The sequence below is a fragment of the Canis lupus genome, chromosome 20 (assembly GCF_048164855.1).
Source record: "Canis lupus baileyi chromosome 20, mCanLup2.hap1, whole genome shotgun sequence".
NCBI lineage: Eukaryota > Metazoa > Chordata > Mammalia > Carnivora > Canidae > Canis > Canis lupus.
In genome coordinates this window covers 47325518-47347753 of record NC_132857.1, presented here as the reverse complement: position 1 = coordinate 47347753, position 22236 = coordinate 47325518, and the positions used below count along the sequence as shown (strand labels likewise).

Genomic DNA, 22236 nt, shown 5'->3' with positions numbered 1-22236 from the left:
TAATACACTTAGAGACAGTAATAGGATCAATGTGGTAAATGAGTTCTCAGCATTTCTACACTTCATACAGTAATACGTTTCAAATGACAGATTCTGGGTTTTATAAAAGCCAAGATAATACATTAAAAGGACACCTACAAAAGGTAATTTTTCATGAATCCAAGTAAATATGATTCCATATAGGATTTTTAGTGTCCTAACTCCATTTAAAGATAGAACTTAGAGAAAAAGATAAAGGCCAATTACCTTGGCCTGAAGAGATAAAGTGTGTATGTTGACTGTCTTATCCTGGTTGCCTGGATGCAGAGCAGAAAAGAATATTGGGGATCCGAAACCTGTCAATGGTCAAACGTTAGTGGTCAACTGTTTTATTACAATGGCCAAGACAATGTTTTAGAAAATATTTTCACCTCATGTATAAAAGGAAGCCATATCAGCCATCGAAATATTTCTATAATATTACTATGGAAGGTCTTCTTTAAGATAATATAATCTCTTTTTAAGTCAGTCTATGAATTAAATATAAAATTTATTTCTTAATTAATTAGACAAGATAAGTTACTATGTAGGTATGCTGGCCATTAACTCAGTGAATTTGGAGGTTATCTACCTAAATAATAATTTTAGTTTCTGTGAAAGCATTCATGTGTATGTCCTAGGCCACAGCAAGATATTGACAGTTGCTACTGAGTCCAGCCTACTTACTATAGCCACTTCTGGCCCCTAAAATATGACAAATCATCACATGCATGCCCTAGAAGCAACTATATTTAGATGCCTGAGAAAATAATTTGTAGTAGCAACTTCCTTTTATGTCTTAAGAAATGTCTGCCCTTAGACAGAAGTGATTAGTATATATTGCGAAAAATGCTAATGTTTCTGAAATTTTTATCATTTGATATTATTTTTCTAAATTTATCTAAACATATTAGCCTAGCAAATGAAGCTCTCCATGATGAAGACAGAACTGATTTTAGCATCCGTGCAACTAATTGCCTTCCTACCAAAGCTCAAGTCATATTATTCTTGGGTATTTCCCATCTGTGGAATGCTGCAACACCCATCAATTAATTTTCCTTTCTTTTCTTTTCTTTTCTCTTTTCTTTTCTTTCTTTTCTTTTCTTTTCTTTTCTTTTCTTTTCTTTTCTTTCTTTTCTTTTCTTTTCTTTTCTTTTCTTTTCTTTTCTTTTCTCCTTTTCTTTTCTTTTCTTTCTTTTCTTTCTTTCTTTCTTTTCTTTTCTTTTCTTTCCTTTCTTTCCTTTTTTTCTTCTTTCTTTCTTTCCTTTTCTTTTATAAAAGAGAGTGAGAGAGCAGGGGTGGGGCTGGGCAGGGTAGAAGGGGCAGGAGGAGAAGCAAAGAGAAAATCAAGCAGGCTCCCCGTCCAGCAGGGAGGCACACCTGGGACTCAATCTCACAGCCCTGAAGTCATGACCCGAGCTGAAATCAAGAATCAGACATTAAACCAACTGAGCCACCCAGGCACCCCACATCAATTAATTTTCTTATGGTATTCTCTGCCTGAAATACAAGTTCTTCTCTTGTCCATATAACAAACAACAATTAAAAATTCAATTTGAATATTCAAACTGGAAATCCTTTCCTCTAAAGCCTTTCTTAATAGTCCATAATCCTTCCTTTGTGCCTCTACTGTATGCTGTGTATCTACAGGTTTTGCTTGTTTATGTTTTTGACTGTCTTTTTCAAGCTATGAGTTTCTACAATGTGGGAACTATATCTTTTCCACTATGCTCAATGCTTAGTACAATGATTGTTATCTATTAGGTGTTTGATATAAAGAAGGAAGGAAGGAAGGAAGGAAGGAAGGAAGGAAGGAAGGAAGGAAGGAAGGAAGGAGCAAGGGGGAAACTCACCAAAGGTTAACCTTACTAAATGTTAAATTTGATTCAGATTTTGATAAAATTATAGCCCCTCACTCTTCTCAAATAAATCTCTTCTCTCTCAAATTTAATCCTATTCTCAAGCTCACTCTACATCCAAATAAAATAAACAAAGGTGACGTCAAACACTTTGATGTTTGCTCCTTTTACTTTCTAAATTTAGACCTTTTTACCCCTCCATCACCACCATTTGTTAGAGAAGTCCCAGATCCCTCAAACAACAACAGTTTTCTTGAGGTCTGCTGTGCCTTGTTTCGGCATTGAGCTCTCTGTGGATTAAATTTCTCTCTCCTTTCTTCATTTTTTTTTTCTTTATTCTTATCATCAGTCAAAACCTGCTGTTTTAAACATATATTTGAAGGGGTTATCTCTCAGCAACTTGCCTTGAAGAGAAGTACTCTGCTGTTAAATTGACCCACATAACACACTACCCATTTACCTGGAACAAAAAGGATTTTATTTATTATTATTATTTTTTAAGATTTTATTTATTAATTCATAAGAGAAAGACAGAGAGGCAGAGACATGGGCAGAAGAGAAGCAGATTCCCTTCAGGGAAGCCTGATGTGGGACCTGATCCCAGGACCCTGGGACCACGATCTGAGCCAAAGGCTCAACCACTGGGCCACCCAGGTGTCCAGAGAAAAGAATTTGAAATGTGAATCTCAGTGCCCTTAATCATGTTGTAGGTGATATTTTCCAAATTTTAACTGTTATCTATGTGGGGTCTGTTCTATAACCCTGTTTTAGCTATACAGTAATCCTGCAACTGTAATCGCAACAATTTATTGAGTATGCACATGTAATATGTGCATGAATAATAATTAAGTATGTTTATATATAGATAATAGCAATTATCCATTCTATGTTACCCGTTAGGCTAAGTCTCTCATGGCAATTAATTCATGTAAAGTTCACATCAACCCTGAAGCATAAGTACTTTCTATCCCCATTTTACACATATAGAAACCAAGGACTGCACAGATTAAATGATTTGTTCTTACTCACATAGCCAGTAAGTGGGAGAGCTGGTATTTCACTTAAGGCTTTTCTGACTCCAAAGTCCCACGTAACGTTACAACCCTGATCTGAAGGAATTCTTGGCCAACTGACCAGACAAGGGCAGTAAACTTATTGCCAAGGCTCGGCATTACAATATGTGGTACTCTTTCAGGAAACTCATTTTTTTTCCCCAAGCAATAATCTGAATGTGTTTCATTTCTCTCAGTGTCTCTTATTCTTCTGGAGCAAAAAAGTTCTGTGTACAAGCTAGACATTTCTACCCTTCCTTCCCTGTGGCGGTAACATTAGTCTTGATTGGCTGTGGCTCATTTTACACTATTTGCTGCTGAGATGTTCACCCTTTCAGCTTACTTAAGGTCATTGATAGAATAAATTTTCATCAATCTATAGTGATGTAGCTCCTAATTAGAAATAAGATAGAAAATTGCAAGTCTGCTTCTAGAGAACATTAAAGGTTACATTCTCATGAGTCTAAATTATTTACGTGTTTTTATGAGCACATTACTTATGATTAAGAATAGTTTCAACTGTACTTTACTGCAAAATTTTAACAAATGATTGGTTGTTACAGTATTTGGCACAAGTTTGTTAGTTTCCCTATAATTTCCTAAAGATTTTTCAGTTGTTTCTATATTTTTTATATGTATTTTTTCACCCTCAGGGTTATGTTTCACACTTTTAAAAGATTGGTTTTGTGTTTTTTCTTGTTTTCCCTACACTCTGCAAGCAAGGTTGCTCTTTTGTCACCCCTGGGTATATGTGCATCTCTTCAAAATTTTCTGAATTCTCAGCTCACTGAAAGGAACCCATGCCCTTATTTTCACCTCTAGGTCAGAACCATCCTCCTCAAAGTCTGGAAGTCTCTCCTCTGACTTCATCAGTGCAGTAAGCAAGGCCAGGGCAAAAGGAAAATGTAGAGTTTCCTGATGGAAAAGCGAGAAGAAAAATGCCATTAAAGGTATTAAAATGTAAAGTTTGTTCTTTCCTTCATTATCTGTCAATACATGATGGTGCTTTTTATTTACCACTTAATTTTATTCTAATTAAAGAAAAATTAAAAATTTAAATTGTCAGCATGAATTCTGTTGTTCTTTATATTGTTCAATGCCAGTGTTAAATGCAAATAAAAGTGTTGAGCTTATACATGGAATTGCCAAAATTACACAATTTGTATTTCCTAACTCATGCATACAAAATGTATTTCATTCTTACCAGAACAGTGGAAATGCTGCACACGACTAACTCAACTGTATGTTATTGTTGTTTTCTCCACTTCTTGCTACATATGTATTCTACTAGCATTCTCTACCTTCTGCTTACTGATAAATAAGGAAAAACTGAAAGGAAAAGGAACCTTGGGTTGCCCTATCTTTTCCTTTCCTTCTGTGTCATCATGTTCAGAATAAGTTGTTGGCTAATGTAAGGAGGTAATATGAGTAAAAAAAAGGATATAATAAAATGCTTTGGTCATCGGTGTTACTTAGAACACTGTTGTCCTTTCTATGTTTGAAGCAAATTTAGGTTCAAATGTCTTGTATGGTCTCTCTAAAGGTTGTCAGTGCCTCTGCTTATCCAGACATAGAGGTAAACATGCTTAACTTGTACTCTTGAGCCTTGCCGAACTGCCCCACATTGTGAGTTCACTGGAATTCTGTGCTCGTGGGGCAGCATGTCTGCTATATGTAAATGAGGCAAAAACATCCATGTTACATGTCTTCCCTTTGCCTGCATCCATGATGCATTCTCATACTTCATTTATAAAATACAAGGTCAAAGATGACTTTATTAAAAAAATTCAAGGTGTTGACAGCATAGGACACCTGGGAGGTTCAGTGGTTGAGCATCTGCCTTCGACTCAAATCATGATCCCGGGGTCCTGGGATGGAGTCCCAAGTCAGGGTCCCCACAGGAAGCCTGCTTCTCCCCCTGCCTATGTCTCTGCTTCCCTCTCTGTGTCTCTCATAAATAAACAAACAAATATTTTTTAAAATAAAAAAAAAAAAAGATGGTAACAGCCGAGCATTAAGCCAAGGGCAGGGCCCTTCTGAGTGCAGGTACTATGTGAAAATGCCTCTCAGGTGGCCCTCCCAAGAATCCCCCTTAATACTAGCCACTTAGCCTCAGTGACGAATTTTTACTGGCTGGCTCTGCATCTGTGTCTGTTCTGAAAGGACAATGGCATCTTGTTTAGTTTGCTCTTAAGATAGTCTTTTGCAAGGTCACCTTTAACCCAAATGACACCTTTGTGAAACTAGAAAAAGTTATCTCCTTTTCTAGGCAGACCAAATTCCATGATAAAGCAAATAACTAATTCATTCCCACCAAATGCCATGGTTGTGAACTCTTTTGAAGGATATTACTTGAACACTTATATACATCAACTTTACTATTTTTTTCACTAATATTTATAGAATGTTAAAGCCAACTATTAGCATAGGGAGAGACCATTATTGTTGTGGCCCTGCCTCCTGCAACATCTCAACATCCTGCATCTTCTTTCACAGAGACTTTCCTCTTTTCTGCTGTCCTGCCCCTTATATGACACCCACTTTTATTGTTCCTGGTCTTTGTAATCTGTAAACAACTAAGGTACCTCCTAATGCTATTACAATCTGTTGGCTAAACTGGCCTTGGAACCCTTTAGAAATCGGCTACCACAATTTCTACCTCCTCTATTGCCCACCATTATTGTCATAAAACCATCGCTGAAGTCTTCCTGTTGTTAGCACTGACAGTTTGTCTGAGTTTGTCTCAGTCTTGAGTTTTCCTAGTTTTACCAGTGTCGTGGACATTCCTCCTCCTGCCCAAGTTGGTGTGGTAGTAGTTGCTGCTGCAAAAGCATTGCTGATACCAACTTCGTTGGAATTTAGAATGTGGCCTGCCTCTGGTATTTGCAGTCCTTCTCTTAGTCAAGAGTAAATTCAGAGACAAAATCATTTAGAAAGGAAGAGAAAAAGTTTCCTGCAGAAATGCAAGAGAGTCAGACATTAAGAAGATTGGCTCACCAAATAAAGAGCACAACAAGCATTTAAAAAAGGAAAAAACCCACAAAATGTACAAGGTTACCAAGTGTACATTGTGTTTATAGAGAAATAATTTCATATGATTATCATATTCAGAAAGATTCTCATATCTTCAGGCTTCACCATAGTAAAAATTAGGGACATAGTTTTCTTTACTAAGAAGTTCAGGTTAAATAGACATTCAAGATTTCATTTATTTTGAAGACCAGAATCCAAGAACATGACCTTAATGTTAAGTGCATAGTAATACTCAAAGTAAACTGTCAGCTTTTGCTTCTATACCTTTCAGAATTAGTGTTCTTTGGAGCAATGCAGAATATTCAATACATATAAACATTAAAAATAGAAATACCACATGATCCAATAATTTCATTACTGGTATTTACCCAAAGAAAACAAAAACACTAATTCAAAAAGATATATGTACCCTTATGTTAGTTGCAGTATTATTTATAATAGCCAAGATATGGAAGCAACTAGGTTTCCATCCATAGATGAATGGATATGGAAGATGTGGTTTTGCTATAATTTAAATCATGACTATAGTAGTCAAAATTAGAAGTGCGAACCTGTGCATTAAATTAAGCTGGGAAGTAATTGATTCATTGAATAGACAATTCTTTCCATACAGTAGAGTAGAATGACCAGGTGTTAGGGTAGATTATTCAGATAATTCTTTGTTTTGATCATTTCTAGAGATAAAATGAAACACAAATTATAAATGGAGGTCATGTTTGGAGCGTTCAATCAATATGACCAGATTTTGCTTAGAAAAATGTTTTTTAACAGTAGTAGGATGCTGACAGTGAAGTGTAGGCATTTTTAAGAAAACCCATTAAAATCTATCTGAATTTTTGCATTTAAGCCAACACCAGTTGATTTATATCACTTGTAATGGATTCATGGTACTCATTATTCTCAGAACAAATTAAATTAACCTATACTCCACATGGCCTCTACTTACCTTTCCAGCCTGTCTCATGTATAATCCTTCACGTTCTGGGATCCAGTTGTTCTGAACTGCCTATGGGCCTCCAGATGTGTTGACCTCTCTTTGACCCTTAGCCTGACTCCTTCCCTGCTGCCCATCCTTTCTTCCATTTTTTTCACTTAAATTGATGAGGAACATTGCCTCACACAAACTTGGTTCACTCCTCTTGGATACCATCCCTGGCCACCATATTCCTATTTACCACACTTCAAGTGTCATTATTTTATATATATATATATATTTTTTTTCTACTTCTGTAGACTATAAACTCCTTGAAAGAAGGAGCTGTATCTAAGTCATCTTTTTTATTTGCATCTTCTAAATTAATCTCCGTGTAAAATAGAGCTTTTAAATATATGTGAGTAAAAACTATAAGGAAAACATTTTCTCTGGATAGAGCTATAATGCAGAAACTGGCTCAGAGAATGTCTATTGTAGCTCTTTTTCCTGCCACAAATGGATCATATGATATATAAGTCATTCCTCTATATATTTTTGGGAGTTCTAAAATGAGAATCCTAATATTAGTCATGCATAACTTACAAAATTCCTGTGAACATTGGAAGTATTAAAAATAAAAAAGTAAGAAAGTTTAAAAAACAGTAAGAGGAATAGTACTAACTTCAACCTGGACCTCTGACCCCGTATATCACAAGGGACAAGGACAGATCCTGACATATCTAAGTGTTCAATATGTGTTAGTTCATGTCCCTCCTATGTCATCTCACAGTTAATGCATTTAGAGAGGGAGGTGTTGAACTTGTAATGATTATAGTTGGTCTAAAAATCTCAGTTACAAGGAGCTCATTTTATATGAAGGCTTTTCAAGGATAAACTTTAAGAGGTGTCTCCCTAACAAAAATTGCCACAACCAAGCAGCATTAAGTTCAAAGATCTTTGAATAACTATCTAGCATTCTTATACACATACAAAGTATTTGAGGGGGGAAAGTTGGTTGTTTTTGTTTTTGGGTTTTTTTTTTTCCCCCTTGGCTCGGCATGTTTCTTTTGGTAAAGCAAAATATTTTATGGCTCTAGGTTTACTCTGTAGCTGGCAGAGCTAGTGGAACATTATCATGCTTGATGAAACACTACTTCTCCTGCTCAAACAAATGTATATCAAAATGAAAGTAAGTGGAGAGATTACTGCTTTTTAGATTAGTGTCTATTATCAATAAGCAGAGAGTTTCAAGTGCTTTAGTTAATGTGATTTCTTTGCCATTAAGGATAATTTATTGTTCTATTGTATGAATAGTTGTCAAATCTTTATACAATGAGTCAGATAATTCTTTGCACAATATTTAGTAGCTCTGTAAAAAATGAGATTTGAAATGTATCGAATGGGGGACTACCTTTTAACATTTCGTCTCAGAGAAGATGCTTGCTGCTTGAACATTTGATACAGATATAATCAGATAATATCTACATGCGGCAGAGTGCCCAGTAGCTATTTACATGTGGCTGCCATCTTGTTGATTGATCACACATGATCTACATGAATTAATGAATCTGATATGACCAAATTGGTCATGTCACCATTATTACAATGTCAAACTGAGTCCAAAAAATCAAAGTGTTTGATTCTGAATTTGGCTACACACAAGCTTTTCTGTCATTGAGTGAGGTCAATGGAATGTGTTAGTATGTCTGTGGGGGTGGTGGAGTCAGGGTGGTGAGACCACAGAGATGCAACAGAACTGCAGCCATGCAGACCATGGCATCATCTCCTGACTAACCCCTGGTAAGGATGGCCCAGGCAAGGGCAGGGGTCAGAGAGATCAAGAAAGAGTGATAGATTGTTATCTCAGAAGGCTGCCTAGAGACTAAGGAATAGATGATGCAAAGATGCTAACAAACAGGATCTATCACAGAGCTAAATTTCCCCATCAAGCTTCTGGGTCACCAGAAGAGTTAGCAAAAGCAAGGCAAACCACAATCTTATAAAAAAAAAAAAAAATACTGGACACCTGGATAGCTCAGTGGTTGAGCATCTGCCTTCAGCTCAGGGCATGATCCCAGAGTCCCAGGATAGAGGTCTGCATCAGACTTCCCACAGGGAGCTTGCTTCTCCCTCTGCCTATGTCCCTGTCTCCGTGTGTGTCTTTCATGAATAAAATAAATAAAATCTTTAAAAACTTGACATGGCTCGACCCATTGTATGGATCCCTTAATAGAAAACACAAGTTTGAGAGCCAGGTAGCAGTCTTAGAAACAGGGCTAGAGCTTCATATATCTTAAGGTAGAAAATCAAAATATAAAATTCAAAACAGAGCATAAAGAAAAGTTGACTTGATGTTTCACGATTGGAACTATAAACAATGGTTTCTTAAATAGTCCTTGACCAAGAAAAGTTTCCCCAGGGACCAGAGTTTAGATGAATATATCTAGATGTAAGGCTTACAGAAATACAGGGAACCAGGCAGCACATGCACAATGCTGAAGATGCATTGTCAGAAGTTTGCTGATAAATGTTTACCATTTGTAACATTTGCTGATTTCTATAGTGTAAATAGCCTATTGTGGCTTGTTCCAAGCTACCGTCATGTCATCAACTTGCCTACAAAAACTCCTAGGAATGTTAACAGTTGGTTCTTGTGAAGCAGTAAAAACTAGTTGCAGCGTGCCACTGTTGCATGGATGAGTCTATATCAGACTCAATTTATCAAAGAATTTATTAAACTTAAAAATAAAAGTATAAATTATTTTAAAACAATATTTTATTTGCTTATTTTTATTTATGTATTTATTTATTTTTTTTCTCATTCAGTAAATATTTACTAAGTACCTTCAGAGCTTGTGCTGGCCATTACTCAAGTCCAATAGAGCATCTGTTCTGGAAGCTCATGACTATATTGTATACAAGGCATATAGTCCCTGAATTATTTTAAATTATGGATAGCTAACAATTTAACCAGAAAATTCTTGTACCACAAATCCTTTTCTACTCATTCCTTTGCACATAGAATCTAATTCCACTCTCTATCAGAACTGGAATTAGTACTTACTTGACTTCACTCAGGGCCTGATCTGTCATAAATATTCAATAAATCACTAGTGAATATACCAGGTTTCTTTACTTGGGAGCCTAATAAATGCAACTGGTGTCCAAATAACATCCAGCTGTTTGTAAATTTACTTTGTATATTTGTAAATATGCATTTTTTGCAGAAAGAGCCAGTCATGCTCATATTGCAATTAAGTGAAAAATATATTTTTCTTTTTATATTATCTCTCCTCCATAGCATAAAAGCTGCAAGTATTCCATTTTCTGAATTCTCAAAGCATTATATTTGTGATTTTATTGTAACCTCAGTGCTTTGGAGTGATGTGATCCTGTCTTTTTTTTCTCCAGGATATCCTCTTACTTCCTGAAGAGTAGTTTCCATGTCTTATTGCCTCTGAGATCTTAATCCTCAGTGTTTATTATCAGTTTATTTTTTATTATTGTAGGTGAGCCTGATACACTGTGTGTCTTCAATATCTTTACAAAATTGATATAAAACTGCAAATTTTACTATACTCTAATAATTAACTAAAAAAATAAAATATATATTGAGTAAGTATGGCTCTGTCTGGTAGACATTTGCTTTCTCAGAATTTTCATTGCTTCAATTTATGTTAATATTGGTGATGGGGGGTATCCCTAGGTGGCTCAGCAGTTTAGCACCTGCCTTCAGCCCAGGGCATGATCCTGGAGTCCCGGGATCGAGTTCCACGTCTGGCTCCTTGCATGGAGCCTGCTTCTCCCTCTGCTTGTGCCTCTCTCTCTCTCTCTTTCTCTGTGTCTCTCATGAATAAATAAATAAAATATTTTAAAAAAATATATTGGTGATGGTATTCACATTCTGCTTGAAACATTTCAATGGTGACATATCCAGGTTGTTATTAAGATAAATTGCTTAAGGAAATTGCATAAGAGAAAGTTACTGAGAACAAATTGAAAATTATGACAAAGTGATCAGTGGACTTATTTGTATAGATTTGAGCCAGGAATTCAGTGAGTCTGTTACAGTGGAGACCCTATCCTTACACTGATATGATCAGACTGACTTTACCAAAAGAATACAGGTCACTAGCAAGAGAAAAGCTCTAGTCTTCAGAGTCTTTCTGTGGCTCCACACACCATCTCTGCAATGTTATTGAACTTTTACAGATTGATATAACCTCTTGGCCAGAAAAGCACCTTCCTGTTATAGATTGGGATATTATTTAAGGGCTTACTTTTTATACTGGTCATTTTCATATAGCTCTTCCAACTAAACCAAAGAGAAGAGTTAATATCTATATATCATATATGACATTTTCCTTGAAGAGGTGATAATGGAAGGCGGAGGTATTAAAGAACCCTTCATATTACAATTCTGTGCTTATTTTGTGAAAGGTTAGAGCCACATTTAGATCCTGAAGCCCTGGATTTCAATTTTAATTTAAGCATTCTTTCCCAGTGACCTTTCCCTTTTACTGCAAAAAAGACAGTGTTCAGTTTGACACTTTTGTTCTTTAAAATCTACCCGCTTCCTTGACTTTTAAGTAAGAACTGAGAGAGCCTATCAGAGTCTGTCATAAGGCAGGCATTTTTTCCCCCTCGAGGGCTTTTGCGTTCTCTTTATTGGAACAGGCATTATTCAGCCTAAAGCAAGGAAGACCTAAGAGCAGTCTTTAAGGAAGTTGGATTGTTAATAGAGAGAAAACAGGGAAACACTGCCTTGTCAGTGATGTGGGATCTGTAACCTCTAGCTCCCTACTCCTTTCAAAGCCTGTCAAGTATCATCATCAGCTTATTAAGCAGAGGGGTTGATAAAAATTGATGTTAATTTTAATCGACTCCTATTCATTTCTCCAAGGGGTGGAGAATGACAAATTATTCAGTAATAGTTACAGCATGTATCAAAAATTTATTTTTTCCAAGATACTGGGACACTCCAGCAATTTAATGATATACACCATTAGTTCTAAGTCAGACTGGATGAAAGTTGAACCCTTCAGCACAGCTACTAGACTACCTAGTTAGAACCTATCTAATAATAATAACTAAATATGTCATAGTTTGGGTTATATAATGTATTTTACAAATGCCCTCTACAAAATACCATAAAACTAAAAAGTAAATCCCAAAGTTTTAACAATATTAAGACATTTGTTGAGTACAAAAATGACCCAATACAATACTAATCAAGAGATACATAATAAACCTTATAGACATGGCAGCTGCCATCAGAGAACCAATAAAACAAATAATGTAGTTGAAAATTGAAAAAGAAATAATCTCCCAGAAGTTTGTTTGTCTGAACCATTGTTCCCAATTGGCTTAGTTATGTTTTGTTTAAGAGAAGGTTTTTGGGGGCACCTGGTGGCTCACTCAGTTGGGTGTTGGACTCTTTTGTTCCAGCTCAGATCATGATCAGGGTTATGAGATCGAACCCCGCATCAGACTCCCTGCACTCTCTCTCTCTCTCTCTCTCTCTCTCAATCTCTCTCCCACCTCCCTCCTTCTCAAGTAAATAAATAAATAAAACCTTTTTAAAAAAGAGGGAGAAGGTTGTTTGGCTAAAACACTTTTATGAATGGAAAATATATTCTCTTACATTTAAAAAACAGAAAGAAAAGGAAAAAAGAAAAGGAACACCACCACCAACAAAAAAAAAAACCCCAAAAACTTATGAAGTGTTTTCCCTGTAGTAGTGATTGTCTAGTACTCAGTAAATATTCTTCCTCTCTCTTACTCTCCTTTTCCTCTTTGGCTTTGACAAATATTCAGTCAGCACCTGGTTTGCTCCAGGCATATTGTTAGTTAAACAAATATTTCAAATATTTTACCTGGACTTATGGAGCTACTACCAAGTTGAGATGGGATGCGGAGACTTCTTTACAACTAAAATATACTTGCTTGATTGAAATAATTAATATTAAATCTCATTATAAAGATTTAAAATGGAACAATAGGGAAGTAATGAATTCTGCATTTAGATTTGGTCAAGTCTCTATAAAGATTTATTCACTCATGTGTTCAGAGAGATATCTGAGAATGTTCCATCTCATCAAGGCTTATTTCCCAATAAGACTTAGTTGATGCTTTATCTCTACTCACCTTCTCATCCCTCTATATCCACAAACCCCACTATCATCTGCAATGTGTTTCTTCCCTTAACAATTTAACTACATCAATCTTTAAAAGTTCACTTCAAGTCTCATTAAGACTTCCTTGAAGCCCACAAAAAATGCTACCTCCATCTTTATGATTTCCTCTTAGAGCAAATAAAATCTCACACTGATTTTCTAGTTGCTTTTCTCCCCAACTAGATGAGAAACTGAGTAGAAACTGAGAGCTACGAGCTTTTGGTGCAGCTCTGTAGAGTCTCTTAGTTCTTCTTACAAGAAATTTAGCAGTTGATAACTGTGTACAATTAGTTTCTTTCCCTGAGAGTTTGACAGCTGCCTAATAATCTCTATTCTTTTCTTCCCTCTTCCCAGTCCTTACGTCACATGAGCATATTCTTTTATGGACTGTAAATAGTAAGATTTCTAACCAATTAAAGAGTTTTGTATATTTTATTTTTCATGAGAAGATAAACCAAGAAAAAGAATTGGAACATACTGGTGGTCATATTACCAACCAAAGGTATGGTCTTATTCTTTTGTAACTTAAATGCTTTAGGAACATTTTAGTAGAATTCATTCTCAGAGATAATGGGACTTGTTCTCAATTCAATAAGGTTCTTTGAGTGTAAGGGGTAAAAGAATGGCTTCAAAGAAATGTGATCCATACATAGAAAATGCTGATTATATAAAGTCACCAGACATCATAGGGGCATACTGATTTGCCAGAGGAGACTGAAACTTCCCCTTTCTGATGTATTTTTCCATTTGTTATTTTGACTTTGAATCATTCTCTTTCTGAAGCACAGGAAGACAAATTGCAAAGGATTTATAAAAGAATAGAATTGACTTCAGATCTCTTCCTTGCCTAAATTTGCAAGTCTTTGTAATGATCTTGTTTTAAAGTAGATGCACATTCATTCTGCTAAGAGAAACCACAACATACTTTGATACTATGTCCTTCCTGCAGTTATTTGCTTCCTTAAGGAGAAAGTAAGAAAGGTTTTTCAGACTTGAAATATGTGGATTTAGTGGATTGGTTGATTATAGAGCCTTTACCTCCCCCCTTTCTTCTGCCTACACTGAGCACAAAGAAATTTCCTTAGACGTTTAGGAGAAAAATGATACTTCCCCTGGGTTGTCCTTGAGCTAACAGCTGCAGACTTCAGATTTTCAATATAACTCAGGCAGCAGCACATGTGAGGAAATAGGTCCTAAACTCACTTAAAAGTTCAAAGGCTATGATAGAAAAGCGTGCCCATATTGAGTAACTTCTGAAGAGGCTGAACCTATACTAAAGTAACAAGGTGAAGTGTTGGCAAATATTAGGAGGTTAGGGTGAAAGGCTCAATAAAGGTCTTCCATAGAAGTTGGCCAAAAGAGAGATGAGTTAGATAAGGTCAAAGAAAAAAAGAATTCATCAGCAGGAAACATACACAGTGATCACAAATCAAAGTAAACATAGAAATTTCTGAGTGATATGTCAGCTGACTTTTTCCCCTTAAAGTGTTAAAAATGTACAGATATATAAATAGAAATAAAATCTTTTTAAAAGTCATGTAACAATTATCTACGTGTGTTCAATTTGTATATGATTCAGGACTGTTCTGGTCTAGGTGAAGCCATCAAGACCATGGTGCAGCTTTGACGTTGGATTCAGATCTTAGGGCTGCCTTATAAGTGAGACTCCCTTGTCAACATTTTTGGCCCACTACTTAGACAATACAATCCCTCAAATGTAGAATGAACCTATCATATCAAATTTCACTATGTCATCTAATAACATATGTTCAGTTTAATAAGGGTTGTTTATTTTTCACAGCCCTCCAGGGTACACTGATTATCTTGCCATGTTTCTGTGAATTATAAAAAAATGAACATATTTTAAATTCTCTTCCCACATTAGAGAAATTAAACCTCGAAAAGTATTGAGGAAGTCCCAAATTTGTTCTTCATATAACCTCTAGAATGATCTCTCTAAAAGGGCATATCTTATCACATTCTTATTAACAATATCTTCCATTCTCATTTTCCTGTAAGGATTAAGGGAAGTGATGAATGTGAAAGTTCCAGTACAATGCCATGCACAAAGCAGTTCTCAATAAATACTGATCCCTCTGGCTTTCTCTCCTTGGCTTGAATGACAATATGAAGACTAGATCAAATCCTGCTCATCACAATACTCAGAAAGGATGCATAAAATGTAACAAATTCCTTTTAAATATATAGCTGAATCCTTAAGAAAGTAAGAGAAAAAAGAGGAAAATCATAGAGAGGGAATCAAAAACACAATGATAAATGTGAACTGGTACTGGGATTATAATGAGGTGGCAGACAATGAGAATTTTCTATTAGAAAAAAATATATATACGATTTGGAGTTTAATGTCACCCAGGAACAGGAATGAGGTCTTTGGTTTAAAAGATCTAGGGAGCAAAACTCCAAACCATTGCATAAAACATTGGTTTTATGTCTTACAGCTCACATAAGGATGACATGCTCAGAATAAATGTGGACTGAAAGTAAAAATAAATCTTTATCTTGACACAAGAAGACCACCAAGAAGCTTGACTCCCTTGACCTGACTCTCAGATGAATAAATAAATCTATCAAGAAAACTAAATATTAACACAATATTAATTAAAAATTCAATGGAAAGTAAAACAGCATAATAGGCACAGAAAAAGAAATAGAAGAGCTAAAGATAGATTTGAGGAAATTATCCAGAATGCAGCACAGAGAGATAGAACAATAAAACATGTAAATAGAGTTTAAAAGACATAGAAGATAGAATATATCTCTCCAACATTTGTAATAGGAGTTGCCAAATAACAGAATTAATGGAGAACAAGTAAATATTTAAGGTGAAAATAAATTAAAAAATTCCAGAGTAGAAGAAATAGGGAAATCACAGAGTCCAAAATATATTTGGAAATCACAATGAGTACCAAATTAGGTAAGTATAATAAATCCACCTTTAAGCAAATACAGAAGTGAGTCTAGAAATCACAGAAGAAAAATCATGGAAGCAAATAGAAAGAAAAGACATGAAAATTGGGCTACAACTAACTCCTTTAAAAAGGAAGAAGATAGAAAAATAATATATTCAGTGTTTGAGAAAAAAATAGCCAGTAACTCAGAATTCTACATTCTGATAAATAAGCATTTAAGATCAATAGTAGAATGAATGATTTCAAACACACAGTAACTGAGCATCCTCTCCAACAGATTTTCAAAAACATACCTTCTAAAAGAAATAACTTCCGTGAGAAAAAAATACAAAAACAAAAACAAAATACCTCACCCAGAAAGAAGTACAGACTTATTGAGATGAATGGTACACAAATAAATTATTAAATATATAGATGCATTAAAATTTAAACATTAATAACAAAAACTAATTGAGTTTAAAAAATAATGTAAGTAAAATGCTATGTAGTAAAGATGTTAAAATTAATATGAGCAAAGAAAAATTTTGAATACTTATAGTTAGAACAGAGATCAAACAACATGAATATCATAACCACCTTAATGGCAACACTATGGGTGAAAAAAGTAACTGATTAAAGGAAAAGGTGGGGCAGCCCTGGAGGCGCAGCGGTTTAGCGCCACCTGCAGCCCAGGGCGTGATCCTGGAGACCCGGAATCGAGTCCCACGTCAGGCTCTCTGTGTGGTGCCTGCTTCTCCCTCTGCCTGTGTCTCTGCCTCACTCTCTCTCTCTCTCTCTCTCTGTCTCTATGAATAAATAAAATAAAATCTTTAAAAAAAATAAAATAAAATAAAGGAAAAGGTGAAAGCCTGACTAGTTCTATAACAAAGAATTGAATCAGTCAGTAATAATGTCTATACATTAGGCCCAAATACCACACAAATGCTGAATTCAGACTTAAATTCTACAAATAATATAAGAACAAGATTGCTCAATATTATTATTTTTTAAAGATTTTATTTATTTATTCATGACAGAGAGAGAGGCAGAGCCACAGGCAGAGGGAGAAGCAGGCTCCACACAGGGAGCCTAACGTGGGACTCAATCCTGGGTCTCCATGATCACATCCTGGTGCCAAAGATGGCACTAAACCTCTGGGCCACCGGGGCTGCCCTTAATATTATTTTTTAAAAGATTTTATGAATGTATTCATTAGAGAGAGAGAAAGCATACACATGGTGGGGAGGACCAGAGAGGGAAAGAGAGGGATAAATAGACTCTATGCTGAGCATGGAACCTAACTGGGACTCCATCCCAGGACCCTGGGTCATGACCCCAGCCAAAACCAAGAGTTGGAGGCTTAACCAACCATGCCCCCCAGGCGCCTCTATACAATGTTATCTAAGCTTTTTCAGAAATTAGAAATTGAAGAAATACTTCCCAATTTATTTTACAATTAAAGTATTATCTGATACTACATCAAATAGATTATGAGAAAGGCAAATTATAAGCACATCTTTTAAACCTAAATGAAAAAATCACTAAATAAAATTCACAACTGTTCAAAGCAGATTCAGTGATATACCCATAAACTTTCACCATAATGGGACTGTGTTTTTGAAAGAATGCAAGTGTTTTAGCATAAAACATTTAGTTATGCAATTTTCCTTCTTAACATATTAAATGTCAAAATTAGCACGTTTATAGAATCAAACATTAATATAATTCAACAGCGATTAATGAAAAATCTCACCAATTTAGTAACAGAAGGAAACTTCCTTGACTTAACACCCTACAATGGTGAAATATTACAGTTTCACTTAAAATCATTTTAAAATTCCATCTAAAATTCAATTTTATCAAAGAACTTTTACAGGGTTGAAAAAGAAAGAAAAATATTTTCTTATTTTTTAGAGCCATAAGATTGTCTTCCTAGAATATACAAGAAAAGTGGCTGGTGTATTCAGGACAGACCATGCCAAAATATGCACCTTAGCATATTAAATATGTTAAGCTGAGGAATTTGAGAAAACAGCAGAAGCAGAAACTTCACTTTGACTTCCCTATACACAAGATTCTCTTCTGAAACAGGTCATAAAACCCTCAGGTGAAAAGTGCCCTCCTGATACTCAGAGGAAAGGACCATTCTTATCTCTGAAGACAAAGGACCCCAAGCAGAATCCCTACAAACAGGGATTCCCTGATTTTACTACACTCAATTCATACTCTTTGATCTATCTTATTTCTATATGACTGTCCATTCTTCTTCATCAAGCTTAGCATAAAAGTAGTCAGGCCTAACTATTTCTTTGGGTTCTCATTTCCTTCTGGAGGCTCCTGAGCCACATAAAACTTACATTAAATAAATTTTCATGTTTTTCTCTTGTTCATCTTTTTTAGTTTAATTTTAGACCCAGCCAGAACCTTAAGAAGGTCAAGAAACATTTGTTTCTCTTCTATAGACAATCAGAATTGATCAAAGAATCAAGCAAAGTTGTTGGATAAAGGAACAATATGAAAATCAATTAGTTGCCTATGTACCCATATGTACAAATATTTAGAAGATATACTGGTTTAAAATATAAAAATAGAATTAAAAATGGAAACAAAAGAATAATGCTCCTAGAATTAAATTTTTAAAAAATGTATAAAACTTTTATGAAATAATTCAGAAAACATTGAGATATTAAAAAGACCTAAAATACTTGGATAAATGTCAATCGAGAGGACAATCCACTATCAAAAATATAAAATTTTTCTAAAATAGATAAATTTAAACATTTAATACATTTTCATCAAAATTCCAACAAGTTTTATTATAGCTCAATATAAGCAAAACCCAATAATTCACAAGGAAGATTAACTGGACAAGAATAGCTAGAGCATGCTAATGACTAATAAGGGACCCTTGTACAAGGAGATAGGTGTTTACTACCCTTCCACGATAATAAGAGAGTATGGTACTGATAAAAGAATAAACAAATACGGTAACAGGGACTGATAAATAAATAAAAATAATTCAGAGTATGGAACTGACCTTTTCATTTATGGAAACATGGTATATGAGAGGACTGAACTAGAAAATCAGTAGATAAAAATTTGAACCATACAACAAATGGTCCCAGTAACGTTGGTTTTCCACATAAAAAGAAAAAATGTAATATCAGATTCATATCTCATTTCATATGTTAAAGATCAGATGAAGTACAGATTTACATCTTAAAATCAAAAGTTTTTGGAGGTATATATATGAAGACATATTTATGACAGAAGTGTAAGGAAGAATTTCTTTAAGAAGATGCAAAAAGGCCAAACCACAAGCAAAATGTTGATAAATGTACCTGCATGAAATATTTTTAGGAAAAAAAGGACAAACTTTAGAAACAAGCTACAGAACCAGTAAAGTTTCATTTGTGCAACATACATATCTGAGAAAATACTAGTTGTCAGCCTAGAAATCAACATAAAAGAGAGGGAGAAAGAGAAAAATGATTAAAGACTATTAATAGACATTTCTCAGAAGAGGAGTGCAAATGGCCAAAAAAATGTATGGAAAGAGGTTCAGTCTCATTAGTAATCAGATAAATGCAATTGTAAGCCAAAATGAGATAGAATTTGAGATATTTCAGGTTGAAAACATGCTGTAGCACAAAACACTAAAGGCTATGAAGATGTGAAGTTATTGGCAGCTCTCATACACCACTCAAGAGAATGTAAATTGATAAAACTACCTGATAGAAAACACTTTTGCAGTATCTAATAAAATAAAGAGGTGTATTTTCTATATTCCAGCAATTCCTCTACATGTATTTATCCTAGAGAAATTCTTACATGTAAGTAAATATTCATATGCATTATAGAGTTAGAAGACAGAGCAAGTCTTTAATGTCAGCTGAATTAAATATGTGTTAATTTCTTCTCAAAGATAAAAAGTCTCTACTGAGGTTTCTTAAAGGACTATTTTCATTTTGAATTACAATAACTGACTCTCTTTAGAGGAAAAAAAATAGAGGACAAAAAATGATGACTAGCAATATGAGAAACTCCAATATTTGGCTGAATACTCCCCAAGCAAAGTGAAATACATCTAATTAAAAGGAAGAATCAAATGGATTGTTTGATATATCGTAACTCAACCAACTATGATATATATACACTACATCTATACATAGGTATACTCATATTTCAGTAAGTTCTTTGTTCTTATATAGAGAGTACTTATGCAATTCAAGAAATATTTATGGGATGGGGAATTTCAAGGTCAAGATAGTGGATTGATCATACATAACTACTTTTACTTGAATCCTAGATCTCACTAAAAAAACCATGAGATTCTTTTAAAAATTCATAGATCCATAATGAGAAGGAGAAAAGGGAAGGAAGTAGTAAAAGAAAATGTTCAAAACTGGGGAAAACTTAGAGAAGTAATAACTAACCTACCAGATTCAAGGAAGCTTATTCCTAAACCAGCAAAGAAAAAGCTGAGATTCAACCCAATTTTAATCATAAAATCTTCAAAAAATTCAAGAATTAAACAGAGGGTTAAACAGGATGATAGAATAAAATATGTTTGGGAAACAGATTCCTGCACCCTATTTCATTTATTTTATGAATGTCGCCTGGAAGGGCACTCTGAAGAGGATGAAAGAGAAAAGATTTGATATGGGGACAAAGAGCTCAGCTGTATGTTTGGGTACAATACCAAAAAGAGAGGATTAAGTTGCTCTATATATTCTGATTATTGAAAGTTCTCTTCCTTGACTCAGACTCCCAGAATACTATAGAATTTTATTATACTACATTCAGAAAATTGGAGAAATATGATCAATCCAAAGAGACCAAAAAATAAAAAAAATAAACAAAAAGCAAAGAGACCTAAAGTTTTTGACACAGTGCTATTTAAAAAATGTCCCACATGATTGCTATGTGCTAAAACTAAATATGGTGGGATCCATCCATATGTTCATAGCTTGCAATCAATTATTTAGTTCTCCACTCTGAACATAGGCAGACAGCCAAAGATTACTGCCAATATGAATATCAGAAACCAGAAAAATAGGTAAAATTAAGAGAAATGGAGATTATTTAGGAAGAAAAAATGTTGACTTACATTTTATGTGTGTGTGTGTGAATGTTTGATTTATTTATATAGATATATATCTAAGCTTATATAGTTGTATGTATATATATATGTAGTTGTGTATATGTAGTTGTGTACAACCTTCATTAATCTCTCTAGAAGAATAAAAATAGATATTATATCCATTAAACAAGAAAATGGTACTAAAAAATAAGATATTCAGAAAACAAAATGGCCCCTTAGAAATTAAAGGCCTGTAGCAATAATAATAATTTTTCATTACAAGATCTGAAAAATATAATTGAAGAGCTCTCCTAGATTTTGAATCAAAAAATAAAAAAAAAAAATAGGGCAGCCCAGTGACTCAGCGATTTAACACTGCCTTCAGCCCAGGGTGTGATCCTGGAGACCAGGGATCGAGTCCCACATTGGGCTCCCTGCATGGGACCTGCTTCTCCCTCTGTCTGTCTGTCTGTCTCTCTCTTTCTCTCTCTCTGTCTCTCATGAATAATAAATAAAATCTTAAAAAAATAAAAAAATAAAAAATAGACAAGAAGAATATGATATCCAAGATGGGTGCCAACATTCTGAGTACTCCTCTTAGTGAAATGCAGTCTAATTCCCCTCCTCTTGCATCTAGGCTGTATGTAGTGACTACTTCGATAAACAGAATATGACAGATATGACATGGAAAGAAAAGATTGTCAGAGCTTGCTTACATTCTATTAACTTCGTTACTAGTGGTCTGTCCCTAAGGGGAGAAATTAATGCAATGTACCTGGTCTAATGTCCTAGACCCCTGCGGACATGAATTAATAGTATTTGTGAAGAGGATGAGGCCTTACCTATTGGAAGCCCCTAGCAGGATGTTCTCTAACTAAAGGATTATTTAGAGTATTAAAAAATAACAAAACAAAACAAAATCTATGAGGCGTAGCTTCTTGGAGAATGCCCCATAAACCATACAACTCTTTGGGGTATAAATGGGCTAAAATTGAAATAGCAGTTTTAGTACTTTGGAAATCATTCAGAGATATATAACAAAATGAGGATATATTCATAAAAATGATTAAACTTCAGATACAAACAGAATGAATCTGCAGTATTCTTGCCAAAGACTGTTCCCAGGTAGAGATCAAATCTTTTATTCTACATGAGAGGTGCACTTCCGATGCAGGAAAGAATGATTAGAAGAA

General features: G+C 34.8%; 1 long non-coding RNA gene across 1 annotated transcript; it reads right to left on the bottom strand.

Annotated features, from left to right (window-relative positions):
* Window positions 1–3561: 3561 nt before the first annotated feature.
* Window positions 3562–6638, bottom strand: LOC140612119 (uncharacterized). Its single transcript, XR_012013428.1, has 3 exons — window positions 6514–6638; window positions 5605–5882; window positions 3562–3844 (listed from the first exon to the last, which is right to left on the bottom strand). It is a non-coding gene; the product is annotated as an uncharacterized lncRNA (long non-coding RNA).
* Window positions 6639–22236: the final 15598 nt, after the last annotated feature.